Source organism: Nelumbo lutea, chromosome 6 (genome assembly GCF_056320005.1).
Source record: "Nelumbo lutea isolate HS-2025 chromosome 6, American lotus-T2T, whole genome shotgun sequence".
In the NCBI taxonomy this organism is placed as follows: Eukaryota; Viridiplantae; Streptophyta; class Magnoliopsida; order Proteales; family Nelumbonaceae; genus Nelumbo; species Nelumbo lutea.
Window position 1 is genome coordinate 26,418,254 of NC_142689.1, and position 19,692 is coordinate 26,437,945.

The 19,692-nt window shown below is 36.2% G+C and overlaps 3 long non-coding RNA genes across 19 annotated transcripts; 1 reads left to right on the top strand and 2 right to left on the bottom strand.

Annotated features, from left to right (window-relative positions):
* Positions 1-238: 238 nt before the first annotated feature.
* LOC148848078 (uncharacterized) lies at positions 239-2,594 on the top strand. 9 transcript variants are annotated; one of them, XR_016100529.1, is made up of 4 exons: positions 239-816; positions 905-934; positions 1,278-1,733; positions 2,355-2,594. It is a non-coding gene; the product is annotated as an uncharacterized LOC148848078 (long non-coding RNA). The 9 variants fall into 9 exon arrangements; XR_016100531.1 differs by having other exon boundaries at positions 239-812; XR_016100535.1 differs by having other exon boundaries at positions 461-812; positions 1,244-1,733.
* A 7,297-nt stretch (positions 2,595-9,891) lies between these two features.
* On the bottom strand, positions 9,892-12,201 carry LOC148848079 (uncharacterized). 9 transcript variants are annotated; one of them, XR_016100540.1, is made up of 4 exons: positions 11,674-12,028; positions 11,552-11,581; positions 10,753-11,208; positions 9,892-10,131 (listed from the first exon to the last, which is right to left on the bottom strand). It is a non-coding gene; the product is annotated as an uncharacterized LOC148848079 (long non-coding RNA). The 9 variants fall into 9 exon arrangements; XR_016100542.1 differs by having other exon boundaries at positions 10,753-11,278; positions 11,670-12,019; XR_016100538.1 differs by having other exon boundaries at positions 11,670-12,016.
* Positions 12,202-15,529: 3,328 nt separating this feature from the next.
* Positions 15,530-16,647, bottom strand: LOC148848080 (uncharacterized). Its single transcript, XR_016100489.1, has 2 exons — positions 16,392-16,647; positions 15,530-15,770 (listed from the first exon to the last, which is right to left on the bottom strand). It is a non-coding gene; the product is annotated as an uncharacterized LOC148848080 (long non-coding RNA).
* Between the last annotated feature and the right edge of the window lie 3,045 nt (positions 16,648-19,692).

A 19,692-nucleotide genomic window follows, 5' to 3' on the forward strand; every position in this document is an offset into this window, starting at 1 on the left:
AACAAAGAACTCAATGTCCAAAATGATAGATCTATAAAAATAACATGTTCAATACTTTTTTTTTTTTTAACCTTGACACAGTTTAATGGAAAGATTTGAACCCTACACACAAAAAAGGGAAGAGAGAGAGATCATGTCTTCTAGCCTACCTGCGTAGATCTATATATAAAGATTTCTAACCTTACCTTGATACTACATGTGTAGATCTATAAAGAGGGAATAAAGATTTAAACCCTACATGCATAGATTTATAAAACCTTTACCTTGATAGTACCGGTAACAATGGCTTTTAGCTAGTGAATGACCATGTCTTACCACCTGTGAATAAATATTTAAACCCTACATGGTTGTATTTGTACTGTATATATTTGTATTTGTAGTTTTGTATTCCTTCCAAACTCAGCCTAAATAACTTTGAAATGGATTATATAAGGGTGTCATAATGCATCATATACTTAATTTTTTTGGTGTAATTTTGTATCCATCCAATACCATATTCAGTCATGTACTTGTCATATCTGGTTTGTAGGCACTTTAAATATTTCACATGGAATTGCAGCAAGAGTGAACGAGTAAAAACTTAGGCCGTGTTTGACAAATCTTTTGATGGTGTCTTCTAGGCTTCTTAAAGCCTAAAAACCCAATTTTTGAGCTTTTTTCGTTTGGCAAAATAAGACAAGAAGCTGAGAAGATGGGCCACCCAAAAAGCTTGTGCGTGCCCGAAAATCCCCAAAATTGAGAAGCTCCAACTCGAGCAATAGGAGTTCTTCGAAGAAAACCCTCATTCCTCAACGTGCATGCTTCTCTTCAACGTAGGTATTTTCCTCTTCCTTCTTCTTCTTTTGCTTTCTTTTTCTTCTTCTTCTTCTACTTCACCATAACCCATCCGTTTTTCATTTACAAGGACCTACAAACAATATTGTTCTGTTCTCAGGTAAAACCCATCTGCTTTCTTTCTTTTAATTGAAGTTTTTGTTGTTTGCTTTCCCCTATTTATTGATTTAATATCTAAGAACTTCAATTTGTTTATACTATTAATCTTTTCTTTGGTATATCTAAAATTTTTTGATCTTCTAATGTTTGCTCTGCTACTAAACTTCAATTCCTTTCTTTCATTTTTCAAATTTCATTTTAATTTAACTAGTGTTTAATTATCTTTCCATCAATTACATACCTTTTAAGTTTGATTTAACTAGTCATTGTTCAGCTTTGCAACCAGTCGTTGATCCAAATCCAACAATAGGTACCCACCTTCCAAGGTTTGCTTCTTTGGACAGGTCCGAAAGGCTATCGAACCAGACTACATTACCAATCATGAGTGAAAGAAGAAATGGTCAACCACGAATTGAGACATTATTTTTGGGCGAAACCGATGCCTTCATCACCACATATTTAGAAACTATATATTTTGGACCCATTCAAACACCACATCACCACTAATTGCACATATAAATAAGTCGTCTCCTCTCTAACGTCTATTGTAATACTAAGTAAGTAACTAAGAATTCAAAGTAAAAGAAGAGAGAAAGCGATGGCAAACAAGATTGTGGCAGTGTTGGTGGTATGCATGGTTCTTTTTGCTGCGGTGCAATTCTCCGAGGCAGCAGATGAAGGTGCTGATCCTAAGTTCGTAGAATGTCTCTACAAGTGCGGGGACGATTGCAAGGGTGGGGAGGAAAAATCTGCCTGTGACGCCAAGTGCGACCAGGAGTGCAAGGATAAGGTCAAACTTGGTAAGACACACGCACACACAGTTTCCTTTCTTTCTTTTCTTTTTAAGGTGATCAATCGAACAGAACAGATGCAAATTATGGACTCTTTGCCAATGCTAACAGCCCATCTGTTTTGTTTTGAAAGCAGTAGTTGTATGAACACGGATTTGGGAATATCTCCTATCTGAAATTAATTCTTGAAGATAGAGATGTTTCATTCCATTATAATGTTTGTCTGGCCCATGCATGTACTATATTCATATGGCTTTTGCTTTCAGGAGATCCCTGTCAAATACGTTAGACCCACTTGGTGGATTTCCTGTCAATGGGTTCGGTCTATGCATATGCATGATCCCATATATAGAGAACTACTGAACCCACCAAACCGATTATATATATAGTTTCTCGTTTTGTGGTTTACTGGTGTCCCAACTCCCAATTTACAATTGGGTGATGAGGACGAATTCTTTCTGTAATTTTTGTTGGGATGCCATATATAGCCCACCTCAGGCCACCAAGATAGTTAACGTTGGGGCTTCAATATTCATCACATTGCAATTAACTGCATCAACTAATACTCAATTTATTTTTGATTTTTGATGATGATTTTGTTTTAATTTCTTTCTTCCATCATCCGTGCAGGTTAATACCTGAGCAGTAGCGGACAATAAAGCTTAAGTCATGGACAACAACCACGTACCTTGAACGAGTGCAGAGAGATTAACCAATAAAGCAACAACAGTAGAGCTAGAGGAAGTTCCTTACATATGTTTCTCATTCCCATGTCGTAAATGGTGCTATATATAGCTTTCAGACCACTGCATGTTCTAAGGGTGTAATAGTTTCTTCCTACCTACAATGAAATAATGGTTTTCTTTATTAGTCTCACCTCCAACAACACTACTTAAAGACCTCTAATTTCTCTTATAATTAACAAATTCTTCTCATCAATACAATATATAGCAATGTTAATTAGTTTGTTATTCCTCTACCTAGCTGGGGCTATCTATCTATGGCTTGTGTCTACCCAACCTAACCAAATTAAACCTGCCCAATCAATTATTTGTTATTCCAGACGGTTTAAAATTCCTGATTATATAATGATCATTAATATAAAAAGGTTTATTGGTTTTCTTGTAAAATTTTATTATATTTCTTCTCCAATAGGTAAATTTCATAAACAATATATAAAATATCAATTTTGGTAAAAAAAACGCTTGATTTATCAACTTATAAATAGTTTACTATTTTACTCTCATTTTCATTTAGGTTATATTACCAAATAAATAAAAAAAAAATATGTAGTTTTATGCTGCTATTAGGATAGATAATTATAGATGCCAAGTATTAGCGGCCGGGTCATACCTGATTATCTCGAAATTCATAATTATTGTGTTCTATTCAATCCCATCTAAAGCATATTTGATTTTCTCGAAACTTCTTAGCCATGGGGGCAAGGGTACTCTCTTCTCTCTAGCAGCTCAATCTACACTTCCTATCTCCATTTGGATTAACGTATCAGTTTAGGCACATTGATTTTTGTATAATTAATGTATCATAAAACATACAAATAATTGAGGGCAATGGTTTGACTTGGATAAGTCGAGGCCACAACCCCACTTACTATTTGCCCAAGTCATTATTACTCGTTCTCTCAACCCATCTAAAACATACCTACGGCTGTGGTAAAGGTCTAGGGAGAGGTCAACTGAGTACTATTTGCGTGCCAATGACAATAATCTGTCAATAATATCCAATCAGAAATGAGTGGGGAAAAAAAGTCCAAGAAGTGAAAACAAAGGAAATAGGTTATGGTGGCTCATTCTGGACTCCAACGTGTGTGAGGCCATGGCTCACAACAACTCCGGATCGAACGCCCGAATCATCTCCGATCAATGCAATATAGTAGAAGTGCCAAAAACTGAAGATGTACAGATGAGTCTAGAAGATTAAGCAAAATTACAAGGCCTGCAACAACAATAAAGAAATGGCGGCCTTAAAATATGTGTTAGCATATAAAAGCAATGGTGGCTTACACAATTGCAGTCATCGCGAAAACCACAGTATGTGATGCAAGCTTCTAAGAATGTGCCTACAATGACAAGGTTGAAATTGGTTTAGATATATTTATTCATCAATGCATGTCCAAAATCAAAGCCGCACTACAGAATCATATGCAATCATAGCAAAAGATTGAACATTGAGTATGGGTGGGAAGTGTCTTACCTAGGGCAGCAGATCCCAAAAAAGAAGAGAAAGAGATACCAACCTTGTACGGCCTTAGCCCTCCCATCCATTGTATTCTTCAAAGGGCTGTCAACGATTTGGGTCTGCTTGACGGGCCTGAGTAGACCAATCCAATTACAATGGTTCTGGTTCCATGTTTATACCAGAATTGGTAATTGGTTCGGTTCTGATTCCCACACCCCAAAACCGTTTATTATGTTAGTTCTCTATTGCATTTCCTACATTTTCTTATAATATTTATCATAGCATAATTTTAAAGTGTCAAAGGTGAAAAATACATAGATAATGGTTTTCAGCATTCTATCATATTAACAATATACCAAAATTTAAATTTTTGGTTAACGTTTCAATATTAAAACTGGTTTTCAGTTTAATCGGTTCGGTTTTTATCCTAATTGATAGAATAAGCAAACTTTTACATTAAGAGTGATGGTTTTGGCACTACAAGTTTGTCCCGGTAAAGGATCAGTTCGGGAGTGCTTTTACCTGGGTTGGACACGAACCCCACCCGTTGACAACCCTGTCTCCATTGGTAGCCAACTTCCATTTTGCCAACACATAAAGCGCAATGAGATGAGAAACAGTCAATCACTGATCCAATGGAACAAAACGAAAATGAAAGTTCATTGAACATTAGTGTGTCATATACTCACATCGTTATCAAAGGTGGAAGGAATGGTAAGTCTTATGAGTCAACAAGTCCTTCCCCAAAGTAGCAGGACCTCGAACAATCCTAAACTGCACATACAACACAAGCGAATTACAAACCCACAACCACAAGACAACACCAAATGTAGCGGGGAAGTGAGATTCTTACAGCGAAGAGCACATTGGCTTTTTTGCAGTAATGCCTTAAGAGGTTGCGCAGCACTCCACGCAATTCCATCATTCTTGGTGCTTGAACACATAAGGACCGAGGAAGTTATGGCCACCACCGCAACCCGAAAATATTGTCTCCTAGACTGATAAATGCTTTGATTGTAGGCACACTACAACGTGGATATACCTGTGCCACTTCCTAGTCCGTTATCACGTCCGAGTTCCATTTGCGTGCCCATGACAATAACCTGTCAATAATATCCAATTAAAAATGGGTGGGGAAAAAAGTCCAATAAGTGAATACAAAGGAAAGGTGTAATGGTTGCTCATTCTGGGCTCCAGCGTATGTGAGGCCATGGCTTGCAACAACTCCGAATCGAACGCCCAAATCATCTTCGATCAATGCAATATAACAAAAGTGCCAAAAACTGAAGATGTACAGATGAGTTTAGAAGAGAAAGCAAAATTACAAGGCCTGCAACGACAATAAAGAAATGGCAGCCTTAAAAAATGTGTTAGCATATAAAAGCAACGGCAGCTTACACAATCGCAGTTGTTGCTAAAACCATAGTATGCAATGCGAGCTCCTAAGAATGCGCCTACAATGACAAGGTTGAAATTGGTTTAGAGATATTTATTCATCGATGCATGTCCAAAATCAAAACCGCACTACAGAATCATATGCAACCATAGCAAAAGATTGAACATTGAGTATGGGTGGGAAGTGTCTTACCTAGGGCAGTAGATCCCTAGGTTATGGGTGGAGAAGAAAAAGTCCATGAAGTGAATACTAAGGAAAGAGGTTATGGTGGCTCATTCCGGGCTCCAACGTATGTGAGGCCATGGTTCGCAACAGCTCCGAATCAAATGCCTGAATCCTCTCTGCTCAATGCTATATAGTAAAAGTGCCAATACTTGAAGATGTACAGATGAATTTAGAAGAGAAAGCAAAATTACAAGGCCCGCAATGACAATAAAGAAATGGCAGCCTTGAAAAATGTGTTAGCATATAAAAGCAACAACGACTTACACAATCACAGTCGTTGCTAAAACCACAGTACGCGGTTCGAGCTGCTAAGAATGCGCCTGCAATGACAATGTTGAAATTTGTTTAGAGATATTTATTCATCGGTGCGTGTCCAAAATCAAAATCACACGATAGAATGATATGCAACCATAGGAAAAGATTGAACATTGAGTATGGGTAGGAAGGGTATTACCTAGGGCAGTAGATCACGAAGGAGAAGAGAAAGAGATACCAACCTTGCTGCAGCCTTAGCCCTCCCATCCATTGTATTCTTCAAAGGGCTATCAACGATTTGGGTCTACTTGACGGGCCTGAGTAGACCAAGCCAATTACAAAGGTTCTGGTTCCATGTTTATACCAGAAGTGGTAATTGGTTAGGTTCTGATTCCCACACCCCAAAAGCGGTTCATACCCAAAACAGTTTATTATGTTAGTTCTCTATAGCATTTCCTACATTTACTTATAATATTTATCATACCAAAAGTTTAAAGTGTCAAAGCTGATAAATACATACATAATGGTGTTCAACATTCTATCATATAAATAATTAAGAAATTTTCTACCAATTTTATTAACTCTATATTACCAAAATTTAAAATTTTGGTTAACATTTAAATAGTATAACTGGTTTTAAGTTTGATCGAATCGGTTTTTATCCTATGTGATTGTATAAGCTATCTTTTACATTAAGGGAGAGGTTTTGGGTCTACAAATTTGTGCAAGCCCAGGTGGTTGAATCATCGACTTTTCGACCTAGATAATGGTTTTTGGTCATTTTTATTTTAATTATTTTTAATCAGAATGGGTCATCCATTCAAATCTGATGGTTGGACCATTTGACCTAGAAACCGATGGCCAAAACAGTTCTGTGTTCACTCCAGTTTTTGAAAACTTGATTGGTGACTAGAAGCCTCTTTTTTGGAGTTTTCTTTTCTGCATATTTTTCAATTTTTGTGCAAAGTTTGTAATTAGCTTTCATTGTTTTTTTCGAGTGGAATTTTTAATCTTCTGGTTGCTATCCTATGATATCATAGCTCAGCTCCATTCCATCGGCCAATAGCAATGATAGGAGTGAGCAACAAAAAACTGAAAATTCGATTAATCAAACCTGTTGGTTTGATATTTTAAAAAATCAAAGGTACAAGTTTGGTTTCGGTTAACCATAACAGAAAACCAATAGTTAAACAAACCGACCGGTATACATATATTTATATATATTTTATGTATTTTTATGTATATTATATATATTATATTTTCTATACATTATAAATTAATAAATATGTATTATATATAAATATATATTTATAATATATAATATATTATTTATTATTTAAAATGTAATATTATATATATATTTCTAATGTTTTATTATATATATATATATATGTGTATAAAATATTGCAAATAATAAAAAACTGATGAACCAAACTGATGGTTAATCGAACCAATCAACCGGTTAACCGGTCAACTTTGGTTCATTTTGGTTCCCGGTTTTCCAAAAACCAATAACCCCAGTTCAGTTTCATAAATAAGTCCACAGTTTGGTTAACTGTGAGCACCCCTAATCAATGAGATTATAATTTTTTAATGAACTACTTTTATTAATAAAGCAGTCAAACACAATTTATTTCCACCGTTTCTATTTCATATAGCAATCCAAGTAATACAATATAGTTTAACTAAGTTGGTCGAACACATTTCTGTTTCTACGCAAACCAGGGCCTACGTGGTGATTTGGGAACTTTTTTTCCACCTTTTTAATTTATTTTAATATTTATGAAAATTAAAAGATAATAAATTTTTCATTGGGCAATAGTATATCTCAAATATTTCAGTCTAAAAAATTTTAAAATTTTCCATTTTATGAACAGCCTTAGATTAGTTAATGAAGCAAATGAAAGTGAACATAGATCATTAAATGACTTTTGTTGGAGGGAGATTTAAAATTTCAAAAATCTCTCTCCTTCCTCTCTTGCTTTTTAGTTTTGTTTTTTTTTTTTTCCTCTTGAAGTGCATAGGAAAACTCATTGTCCCACATTGCTTGGGAAAGGAGTGGAGGTAGATTATATCTATAGTTTTGCTCTTTCTATGGGTTATCCATACATGTGAGGGATGGTTGGGGGTGCTTTTCATGTGCACGCTAGGGCGGGTTGGGCTAGGTTAAGGGCGAGGGTATGTATGTGTGCGTGATGCATCGAATCAGTTTTTTGTTTTTACCGATTTAATCGTTTGACTTTAAAATTCAAATTTACTTTTTGAACGAACTTCTTTTCCTATTTGTGACTCTCTCCTTTCTATGTGTTTTCAAATAGGTTCATGTCTCTTTACTTTCTGTGTCTAAGAACACTCTATAAAAGGAGTGTTGGTCGACCCAATTTACACACCAACATTTTCGACTTTCTTCTTCTCAGTCTTCTTTGCAAATCTGAGCATCATTTCTTTGTGATTCGTTGAGATCTAGTAAGCGAGTGCACGCCTACCATTGGCCTGTGGGTTGTTTTATCTTGGCAATTGATTTGCGATCACCCAACTACACCATAGGGGCAAATACGATTTTAAGGAGAGTGACCAAGTGGCACGACTCAGCCATCATTCTCCCAGTTCCGCAGTTCTGCAACACCACACTCCTACAAGTTCACGGTTTGAAAATCGATTTCTGATAAGTTTCATTTTCCTTCTTTATTATTTTCCAGCAACTTTGAAATGGGTTTAGATTGCTAAGTTTGGAGAAACTCAGGCAGATAATAAGCTATCCCCTAGTGTGGGATACCTATATAAGGGGCCTGGGTCATATACATTGTATAATATACTGTAATTTTTCTTGTGTAAATTTTGCTTTTCATGTGGGCTTCTCTCTCAAGTGATATTATCAATCGTTGGACTTTGTTGATGGATAGTTTGGTTCTTAGAGGCTTCATATAGTAGTATTTTTTACTGCATAAGTTTAATTCACTTCTCGATAAATTACTTATCCATATTCTTTCATTTTCTAGGTAAATAAAATAATGACCATTTTATCCATAAAAAATTCATTATTAAAAAAGGACATTTTTGTCCCATTCAAGTTTTGATAACTTTCCCCCATATGGAAAAATTATTTACCCACTTGAGAAAAACTTTCACTGGTCCCCTCATAAATCTGAAAAAAGAATAAGGATTTCTTATTGAAAAAAGAATACATGGTCATGTATTCCAGATTTTCTTTTCTATTGTTTAACCAAGAATTGGTGAATGGAATTTTAATTTACCTTCGGGCTTGTTCCCAAAAAAAATATATATTATATCCAGTAATGTCGTTTCCATATCTGGTTAGTGGGAACTTATTAGATATTTCCCATGGATTTGCAGCTTGACTTAACGAATATTAACTTGCTCAAATAGTAAGTAGGGTTGTGAGCTCAGCCTATATATCTATGCCAAACCATTGCCCTGAACTATTTGTATGTTCTACGATACGTCATACAAAATTTCTTTTCCTCTCCCTGTTAGAGACTAGGGCTCTTAATGGTTCAGTTCTGGTTTGGAACTGGGTGTTCCCGTCGCAAATCAATTATTAATTGGTTCTTATAAGATAGAGTCAGAACTGTTTTAATTATTAATGGGGAGAATCAGGTATATATGACCATACTTGGCATCTATAAATTATCTATCCTAATAGCAGCTTAAAACTTTATTTTTTTTAATTTGGTAATATAAACTAAATGAAAATGAGAGTAAAATAGTAAACTATTTATAAGTTGATAAATCAAGCGTTTTTTTTTACCAAAATTAATATTTTATATATTGTTTATGAAATTTACCTATTGGAGAAGAAATATAATAAAATTTTACAAGAAAACCAGTAAACCTTTTTTATATTAATGATCATTATATAATCAGGAATTTTAAACCGTCTGGAATAACAAATAATTGATTGGGCAGGTTTAATTTGGTTAGGTTGGGTAGACACAAGCCATAGATAGATAGCCCCAGCTAGGTAGAGGAATAACAAACTAATTAACATTGCTATATATTGTATTGATGAGAAGAATTTGTTAATTATAAGAGAAATTAGAGGTCTTTAAGTAGTGTTGTTGGAGGTGAGACTAATAAAGAAAACCATTATTTCATTGTAGGTAGGAAGAAACTATTACACCCTTAGAACATGCAGTGGTCTGAAAGCTATATATAGCACCATTTACGACATGGGAATGAGAAACATATGTAAGGAACTTCCTCTAGCTCTACTGTTGTTGCTTTATTGGTTAATCTCTCTGCACTCGTTCAAGGTACGTGGTTGTTGTCCATGACTTAAGCTTTATTGTCCGCTACTGCTCAGGTATTAACCTGCACGGATGATGGAAGAAAGAAATTAAAACAAAATCATCATCAAAAATCAAAAATAAATTGAGTATTAGTTGATGCAGTTAATTGCAATGTGATGAATATTGAAGCCCCAACGTTAACTATCTTGGTGGCCTGAGGTGGGCTATATATGGCATCCCAACAAAAATTACAGAAAGAATTCGTCCTCATCACCCAATTGTAAATTGGGAGTTGGGACACCAGTAAACCACAAAACGAGAAACTATATATATAATCGGTTTGGTGGGTTCAGTAGTTCTCTATATATGGGATCATGCATATGCATAGACCGAACCCATTGACAGGAAATCCACCAAGTGGGTCTAACGTATTTGACAGGGATCTCCTGAAAGCAAAAGCCATATGAATATAGTACATGCATGGGCCAGACAAACATTATAATGGAATGAAACATCTCTATCTTCAAGAATTAATTTCAGATAGGAGATATTCCCAAATCCGTGTTCATACAACTACTGCTTTCAAAACAAAACAGATGGGCTGTTAGCATTGGCAAAGAGTCCATAATTTGCATCTGTTCTGTTCGATTGATCACCTTAAAAAGAAAAGAAAGAAAGGAAACTGTGTGTGCGTGTGTCTTACCAAGTTTGACCTTATCCTTGCACTCCTGGTCGCACTTGGCGTCACAGGCAGATTTTTCCTCCCCACCCTTGCAATCGTCCCCGCACTTGTAGAGACATTCTACGAACTTAGGATCAGCACCTTCATCTGCTGCCTCGGAGAATTGCACCGCAGCAAAAAGAACCATGCATACCACCAACACTGCCACAATCTTGTTTGCCATCGCTTTCTCTCTTCTTTTACTTTGAATTCTTAGTTACTTACTTAGTATTACAATAGACGTTAGAGAGGAGACGACTTATTTATATGTGCAATTAGTGGTGATGTGGTGTTTGAATGGGTCCAAAATATATAGTTTCTAAATATGTGGTGATGAAGGCATCGGTTTCGCCCAAAAATAATGTCTCAATTCGTGGTTGACCATTTCTTCTTTCACTCATGATTGGTAATGTAGTCTGGTTCGATAGCCTTTCGGACCTGTCCAAAGAAGCAAACCTTGGAAGGTGGGTACCTATTGTTGGATTTGGATCAACGACTGGTTGCAAAGCTGAACAATGACTAGTTAAATCAAACTTAAAAGGTATGTAATTGATGGAAAGATAATTAAACACTAGTTAAATTAAAATGAAATTTGAAAAATGAAAGAAAGGAATTGAAGTTTAGTAGCAGAGCAAACATTAGAAGATCAAAAAATTTTAGATATACCAAAGAAAAGATTAATAGTATAAACAAATTGAAGTTCTTAGATATTAAATCAATAAATAGGGGAAAGCAAACAACAAAAACTTCAATTAAAAGAAAGAAAGCAGATGGGTTTTACCTGAGAACAGAACAATATTGTTTGTAGGTCCTTGTAAATGAAAAACGGATGGGTTATGGTGAAGTAGAAGAAGAAGAAGAAAAAGAAAGCAAAAGAAGAAGAAGGAAGAGGAAAATACCTACGTTGAAGAGAAGCATGCACGTTGAGGAATGAGGGTTTTCTTCGAAGAACTCCTATTGCTCGAGTTGGAGCTTCTCAATTTTGGGGATTTTCGGGCACGCACAAGCTTTTTGGGTGGCCCATCTTCTCAGCTTCTTGTCTTATTTTGCCAAACGAAAAAAGCTCAAAAATTGGGTTTTTAGGCTTTAAGAAGCCTAGAAGACACCATCAAAAGATTTGTCAAACACGGCCTAAGTTTTTACTCGTTCACTCTTGCTGCAATTCCATGTGAAATATTTAAAGTGCCTACAAACCAGATATGACAAGTACATGACTGAATATGGTATTGGATGGATACAAAATTACACCAAAAAAATTAAGTATATGATGCATTATGACACCCTTATATAATCCATTTCAAAGTTATTTAGGCTGAGTTTGGAAGGAATACAAAACTACAAATACAAATATATACAGTACAAATACAACCATGTAGGGTTTAAATATTTATTCACAGGTGGTAAGACATGGTCATTCACTAGCTAAAAGCCATTGTTACCGGTACTATCAAGGTAAAGGTTTTATAAATCTATGCATGTAGGGTTTAAATCTTTATTCCCTCTTTATAGATCTACACATGTAGTATCAAGGTAAGGTTAGAAATCTTTATATATAGATCTACGCAGGTAGGCTAGAAGACATGATCTCTCTCTCTTCCCTTTTTTGTGTGTAGGGTTCAAATCTTTCCATTAAACTGTGTCAAGGTTAAAAAAAAAAAAAGTATTGAACATGTTATTTTTATAGATCTATCATTTTGGACATTGAGTTCTTTGTTCTTACTTCTTAGTAAATATCATTGATCAGCATGTCTTGATCAACCAAAATGGATAACCTATTAATATTATTGACCTCTGTTGAATGGTGATAAAAAGTATAGTCAATCTATGTAATTAATCAATCAAGCCCGTGAAATTTAATCTCTAGTAATATTAAATTTCAACATAAATTTATAAAAAATTCGTGAAGCATGGCGAGGGATAAATCTATTTATTTGTTGTATCTCCAAACCATCTTCATTATTATTGCCCTTGGCCTTGTTGATCTCGCCTCACATGTAATGTGATATCGTTTGAAGGGGGAAGGAAGGGACATAAATAAAGTTGAAAGAGCCTAAACAACATAAGCGTCCATTCGAGCCATATATGATGGTGGGTTTCTACACATCACTTTTGCCACGAGAGTGTTGTAGGGCTGCACTCAACAACAAAATCAAAGCTTTTGATGAATTGATGTCCCAACCTTCAATTAGATGTAGTGACATATTGGTGGTACCACTACCACGACAATAAATCCAAGGATGTGATTCTTGGTTTTAGCCATGCACGAAAATGAACTTGGGTTTCTACGCTCAAAATATGTAACAAGTGGCAAGTTGTGGGACCCACACAAAGGGCCTCATATCCCATCTGTTTTGGGTTTTGAGCCAAAACAGATGGAATGGGTTCATCTCATAGTCACATATTTTTTGGTTTAGGCTGCTCAAAACAGATGGAATGGGGTTTCTACGCTCAAAATATTATTTTCGGTTTAGGCTGCTCTTTCAAACACATTGGCCAGATGGAATGGGTTCATCTCATAGTCACATATTTTTTGGTCACATGGTTTTGAAAATTGCACCGGACCAGACCAGTTGACCCGAAAACCGGTTTCCTTCTACCTTAAAAATGTTCTTGGGTTAAAAATCGTTGACTGCTAGCCCAGGTGGTTGAATCATCAACCTATCGACCTAGACAATGGTTTTTGGTCATTTTTATTTTAATTATTTTTTAACCAGAATGGGTCATCCACTCAAATCTGATGGTTGGACCATTTGACCTAGAAACCGATGGCCAAAACAGTTCTGTGTTCAGTCCAGTTCTTAAAAACTTGATTGGTGACTAGAAGCCTCTTTTTTGGAGTTTTCTTTTCTACATATTTTTCCATTTTTGTGCAAAGTTTGTGCTTAGCTTTCATTGTTTCTTTCAAGCGGCATTTTTAATGTTCTGGTTGCTATCCTAAGATATCGTAACTCAGCTCCATTCCATCGGCCAATAGCAATGATAGGGGTGAGCAAGAAAAAACCAAAAATTCGATTAGTCGAACCGGTTGGTTCGATATTTTTAAAAAATGAAGGTACAGGTTTGGTTTCGGTTAACCATAATAGAAAACCAACAGTTAAATGAACCGACCGGTATACACATATTTATATATATTTTATGTATTTTTATGTATATTATATATATTATATTTTATAAACATTATAAATTAATAAATATGTATTATATATAAATATATATTTATAATATATAATATATTAGTTATTATTTAAAATGTAATATTTTATATATATTTCTATTATATATATATATATATATGATATTGCAAATAATAAAAAACCAATGAACCAAACTGATGGTTAATCGAACCAGTCAACCAGTTAACCAATCGACTTTTCATGCGCACGCCAGGGCGGGCCGGGCTAGGGCGAGGGTGAGGGTATGTATGGGTTTAGATTGCTAAGTTTGGAGCAACTCAGGCAGATAATAAGCTATCCCCTAGCATGGGATACCTATATAAGGGGTCTGGGTCATATACATTGTATAATATACTATAATTTTTCTTGTGTAAATTTTGCTTTTCATGTGGGTTCCTCTCTAAGTGATATTGTCAATTGTTGGACTTTGTTGATGGATAGTTTGGTTCCACTGTGGATGCTTCATATAGTAATATTTTTTTACTGCATAAGTTTAATTCACTTCTTGATAAGTTATTTATCCATATTTTTTCATTTTCTAGGTAAATAAAATAATGATAATTTTATCCATAAATATTTCATTAGCAAAAAGGGCATTTTTGTCCCATTCAAGTTTTGTTAACTTTCCCCCATATGGAAAAATTATTTACCCACTGAGAAAAAATTTCATTGGTCCCCTCGTAAATCTGAAAAAAGAATATGAATTTCTTATTGACCAACTTTTCCCCCTCTTAAAATCCAAAAAATCATGTATTCCGGATTTTCTTTAATATTGTTTAACCAAGAATTGTATTCCTTTCCATATCTGGTTAGTGGGAACTTATTAGATATTTCCCATGGATTTGCAGCTTGACTTAACGAATATTAACTTGCTCAAATAGTAAGTAGGGTTGTGAACTCAGCCTATATATCTATGCCAAACCATTGCCCTGAACTATTTGTATGTTCTACGATACGTCATACAAAATTTCTTTTCCTCTCCCTGTTAGAGACTAGGGCTCTTAATGGTTCAGTTCTGGTTTGGAACTGGGTGTTCCCGTCGCAAATCAATTATTAATTGGTTCTTATAAGATAGAGTCAGAACTGTTTTAATTATTAATGGGGAGAATCAGGTATATATGACCATACTTGGCATCTATAAATTATCTATCCTAATAGCAGCTTAAAACTTTATTTTTTTTTAATTTGGTAATATAAACTAAATGAAAATGAGAGTAAAATAGTAAACTATTTATAAGTTGATAAATCAAGCGTTTTTTTTTACCAAAATTAATATTTTATACATTGTTTATGAAATTTACCTATTGGAGAAGAAATATAATAAAATTTTACAAGAAAACCAGTAAACCTTTTTTATATTAATGATCATTATATAATCAGGAATTTTAAACCGTCTGGAATAACAAATAATTGATTGGGCAGGTTTAATTTGGTTAGGTTGGGTAGACACAAGCCATAGATAGATAGCCCTAGCTAGGTAGAGGAATAACAAACTAATTAACATTGCTATATATTGTATTGATGAGAAGAATTTGTTAATTATAAGAGAAATTGGAGGTCTTTAAGTAGTGTTGTTGGAGGTGAGATTAATAAAGAAAATCATTATTTCATTGTAGGTATGAAGAAACTATTACACCCTTAGAACATGCAGTGGCCTGAAAGCTATATATAGCACCATTTACGACATGGGAATGAGAAACATATGTAAGGAACTTCCTCTAGCTCTACTGTTGTTGCCTTATTGGTTAATCTCTCTGCACTCGTTCAAGGTACGTGGTTGTTGTCCATGACTTAAGCTTTATTGTCCGCTACTGCTCAGGTGTTAACCTGCACGGATGATGGAAGAAAGAAATTAAAACAAAATCATCATCAAAAATCAAAAATAAATTGAGTATTAGTTGATGCAGTTAATTGCAATGTGATGAATATTGAAGCCCCAACGTTAACTATCTCGGTGGCCTGAGGTGGGCTATATATGGCATCCCAACAAAAATTACAGAAAGAATTCATCCTCATCACCCAATTCTAAATTGGGAGTTGGGACACCAGTAAACCACAAAACGATAAACTATATATATAATCGGTTTGGTGGGTTCAGTAGTTCTCTATATATGGGATCATGCATATGCATAGACCGAACCCATTGACAGGAAATCCACCAACTGGGTCTAACGTATTTGACAGGGATCCCCTGAAAGCAAAAGCCATATGAATATAGTACATGCATGGGCCAGACAAACATTATAATGGAATGAAACATCTCTATCTTCAAGAATTAATTTCAGATAGGAGATATTCCCAAATCCGTGTTCATACAACTATTGCTTTCAAAACAAAACAGATGGGCTGTTAGCATTGGCAAAGAGTCCATAATTTGCATCTGTTCCGTTCGATTGATCACCTTAAAAAGAAAAGAAAGAAAGGAAACTGTGTGTGCGTGTGTCTTACCAAGTTTGACCTTATCCTTGCACTCCTGGTCGCACTTGGCGTCACAGGCAGATTTTTCCTCCCCACCCTTGCAATCGTCCCCGCACTTGTAGAGACATTCTACGAACTTAGGATCAGCACCTTCATCTGCTGCCTCGGAGAATTGCACCGCAGCAAAAAGAACCATGCATACCACCAACACTGCCACAATCTTGTTTGCCATCGCTTTCTCTCTTCTTTTACTTTGAATTCTTAGTTACTTACTTAGTATTACAATAGACGTTAGAGAGGAGACGACTTATTTATATGTGCAATTAGTGGTGATGTGGTGTTTGAATGGGTCCAAAATATATAGTTTCTAAATATGTGGTGATGAAGGCATCTGTTTCGCCCAAAAATAATGTCTCAATTCGTGGTTGACCATTTCTTCTTTCACTCATGATTGGTCATGTAGTCTGGTTCACACACTTGTGTTAATTTGACGAATAGTATTTGAACCCAAACCAAACATAAATACTTAATGGACCAATCTGGCCCAAGCATCAAGGCACTATTAATTAATGGAGAGGGAACACATCGCTGTGAAATTAATTTCACAGCTGGTTCTCTGTATCTATAAAATTGAAATCTCATGAAGAAAAAATTTCACCTTATTTTACGTGAACTAGCTAGTTGGATCTTTAGCAACCACAGCGGAATAATTGGTATGATACCTAGCTGGTTGTGTGGAGATGAGGGATCAAATCCAGTTACGACCAAGGTTCGGAGGTGTATGGGTATGGGGATGGGCTATCCCCATTGTTTAGCTCTATGTGCCAAGGAGAAAAAATGGTCTTTCATACCCTATCTGCAAGTGGAATCCAGAAAGAGAAACTGGTTTCCCAATTCAAGAACATTTTTATTTAAGTCTTTTAATGAATTGTGGAAATATTTGCCATTCAGATGGAGGTTCTGTTGCTCTCGTCTTGAATATGGTGGAAGTTGGGCTTCTTTAAGTTTCCAAGTGGAAGCAATTGTTGTATTGTCCTTTGTTTTAAGAAGTTAAAGGATTAGAAAATCATATTAGAATCAACTGTTTACAACTGATTTCACACCTTTCAAAACATATAGAAATTTGGTCAAAGGATTCAATCATCTTAATTTCTCAAGAAATGGAGCTAAAATTCACTTTTGTGTTGCGTTCAGGCAATAAAGGTTTTTCCTTTGGCTGCTCTTCATGATTTTTATCTAAAGAAGCACTGAATTTTGTTTTATTCCTGCGGTTTAACTTGCCTTATTTGAATTGTGATAGTGGTCGAATTCAGCGGAGTAGTTGTGTTGTTTTAGTTTATAGTTGGTGGTTGATAGGTCTTAGTTTCTGTTTTTTTTTTTTTTTGTGTGTGTGTTTCTGTTTCATTGTTGAATGTTCTTTATTTGGTTCTTTTATTGGATTGAATTTGCTTTTTACCCCCAAAAAACACAAGAAAAAAAAATTCCACTAAACCAACAAGTGTAAAGAATATCCGTAAAGAAACTGAAAGGACATGTAGATTTATAGAGGTTCAGCCAAACCAGGCCTACGTCCTCTCTCTAGGCACACTACCTAAGAATTCCACTAAAGAAATCAGACCTTCTAGGTGCCAGGAAAGCCTTGATAATACTTGGGTTTTCTAGGTGCTAAAAAGACATTTAACCAGATAAACTTATATGTACTACTATTCCAACCTTTCAGAGTTATTTCTTATAACACTTAACAACTATCAGTTAAAAACCACAAACTGATCTTTCACCAGAAGAGGCAAGGAAGAAACGAGCTCGGGCGAGGTAAAAACCGTCCCCATTCTCTCAGTTCCTTCCCCCCTTTCAGCAGAACTTTTGGCAGTCCCCTTAACTAGAGATTTCAAACTCCCTTCTCTGGACAAGTATGATGGGTCCTTTGACCCCAACGACCACGTCGACGCGTTTCAGCCGCAAATGTGTGGCCTTCACCACCACCTTCAGAGGGGTGGTCCACACTTGGTACTAGAACCTAGCTTTCGGGTCAATAAAAAGCTGGCCCTAGTTCGTGCAGATCTTCACTGTGCACTTTGTTACCAGCAAAAGGTGTCTGAAAACCGAGGAAAGTATCTTCAAGGTGATCCAAAGAGAGGGAGAACCCATCCGGAGCTACATCAAATGGTTCAATGAAGCATGTTTGCAGATCCCTCGGTTAGACCCCGTGGTACAGCTTGCTGCGACCAAAAGAGGAGTGACTCATAAAGAGTTCAAATGGCACATGGTAGCTAGCCAGCCAGCAACCATGGCCGACTTCCTCAAACTCACGGACAAGTTTATGAGAACAGAAGAAGAGATCAACCAGAGAAACGAAGGCGGGGTTGAAAAAAGAAAAAGAGAAGGCGAGCCCTCCAACCCCGGCGACAGAAGAGGCCACAACCGAGAGGCGAAGCCAAGCCAGCCGTCCCGAGCTCCCTTAGCAGTTTGGACGGATTACACGCCATTGAACACAAGGCGGACCGAGATCCTGATGACGATCAAGGACGCCCCTTACGTAAAGTGGCCACCTCGCCTGAAGAGCAACCCCAACGAGAGGAAGAAAAATTTATATTGTAGTTTTCATAAAGATCACGGTCATAGCACTGAGCAATGTAATAATCTCCGCGACGAGATAGAAGGACTCATCCGTTGCGGGTACTTAAGAAATTTTGTACATTATGACAATAGTAATGAAGCAGGTCGGCAAGGGGAACACAGGAAGGATGTCCCCGAGCCGAGCAACAGACCGGCCGAAACCTTGCAGCGACCTCCCCCAGAAGAAAGGCCAGTCCGGGGAACCATCCACGTGATAGTGGGCGGTTCGGTGGTGGCAGGATGCACTTTGGCGGCAGCAAGGACGTCAGTTCTTACGTCGTGAGGAACTCAATGGGAAGGATTCTCCCATCATCGTGAGGAACTCTATAGTTTTGAACTATAGATATTCTCCCATCATCATTGAAGGAGACTCGTTGCTAGTGATCTCATTCCTTATCAAGAACTTCGAGGAGCTTTGGAGACTCAAAATGGTGCTAAAAGAATGCAACATGATAAAGGAGCGCAGAGTGGAATATCGTCATACCTTTAGGCATGGTTTTTAAAAACGAACTGGTCAGGGGTCCGTTTATCGGTTCGAATGGTCAACCCATTCTGACAAAAAAATAAAAAAATTGAAAAATGGTCAAAACTATTCGAATGATTCGAATAGTTAACCAGCCGGTTCAGTGATTTACTGACCAAAATCAACGGTTTTAAGAGAAAATACTTGGTTTTTCCTATCCGACTGTCTTATCTAGTCCGACTTTGAAAACCA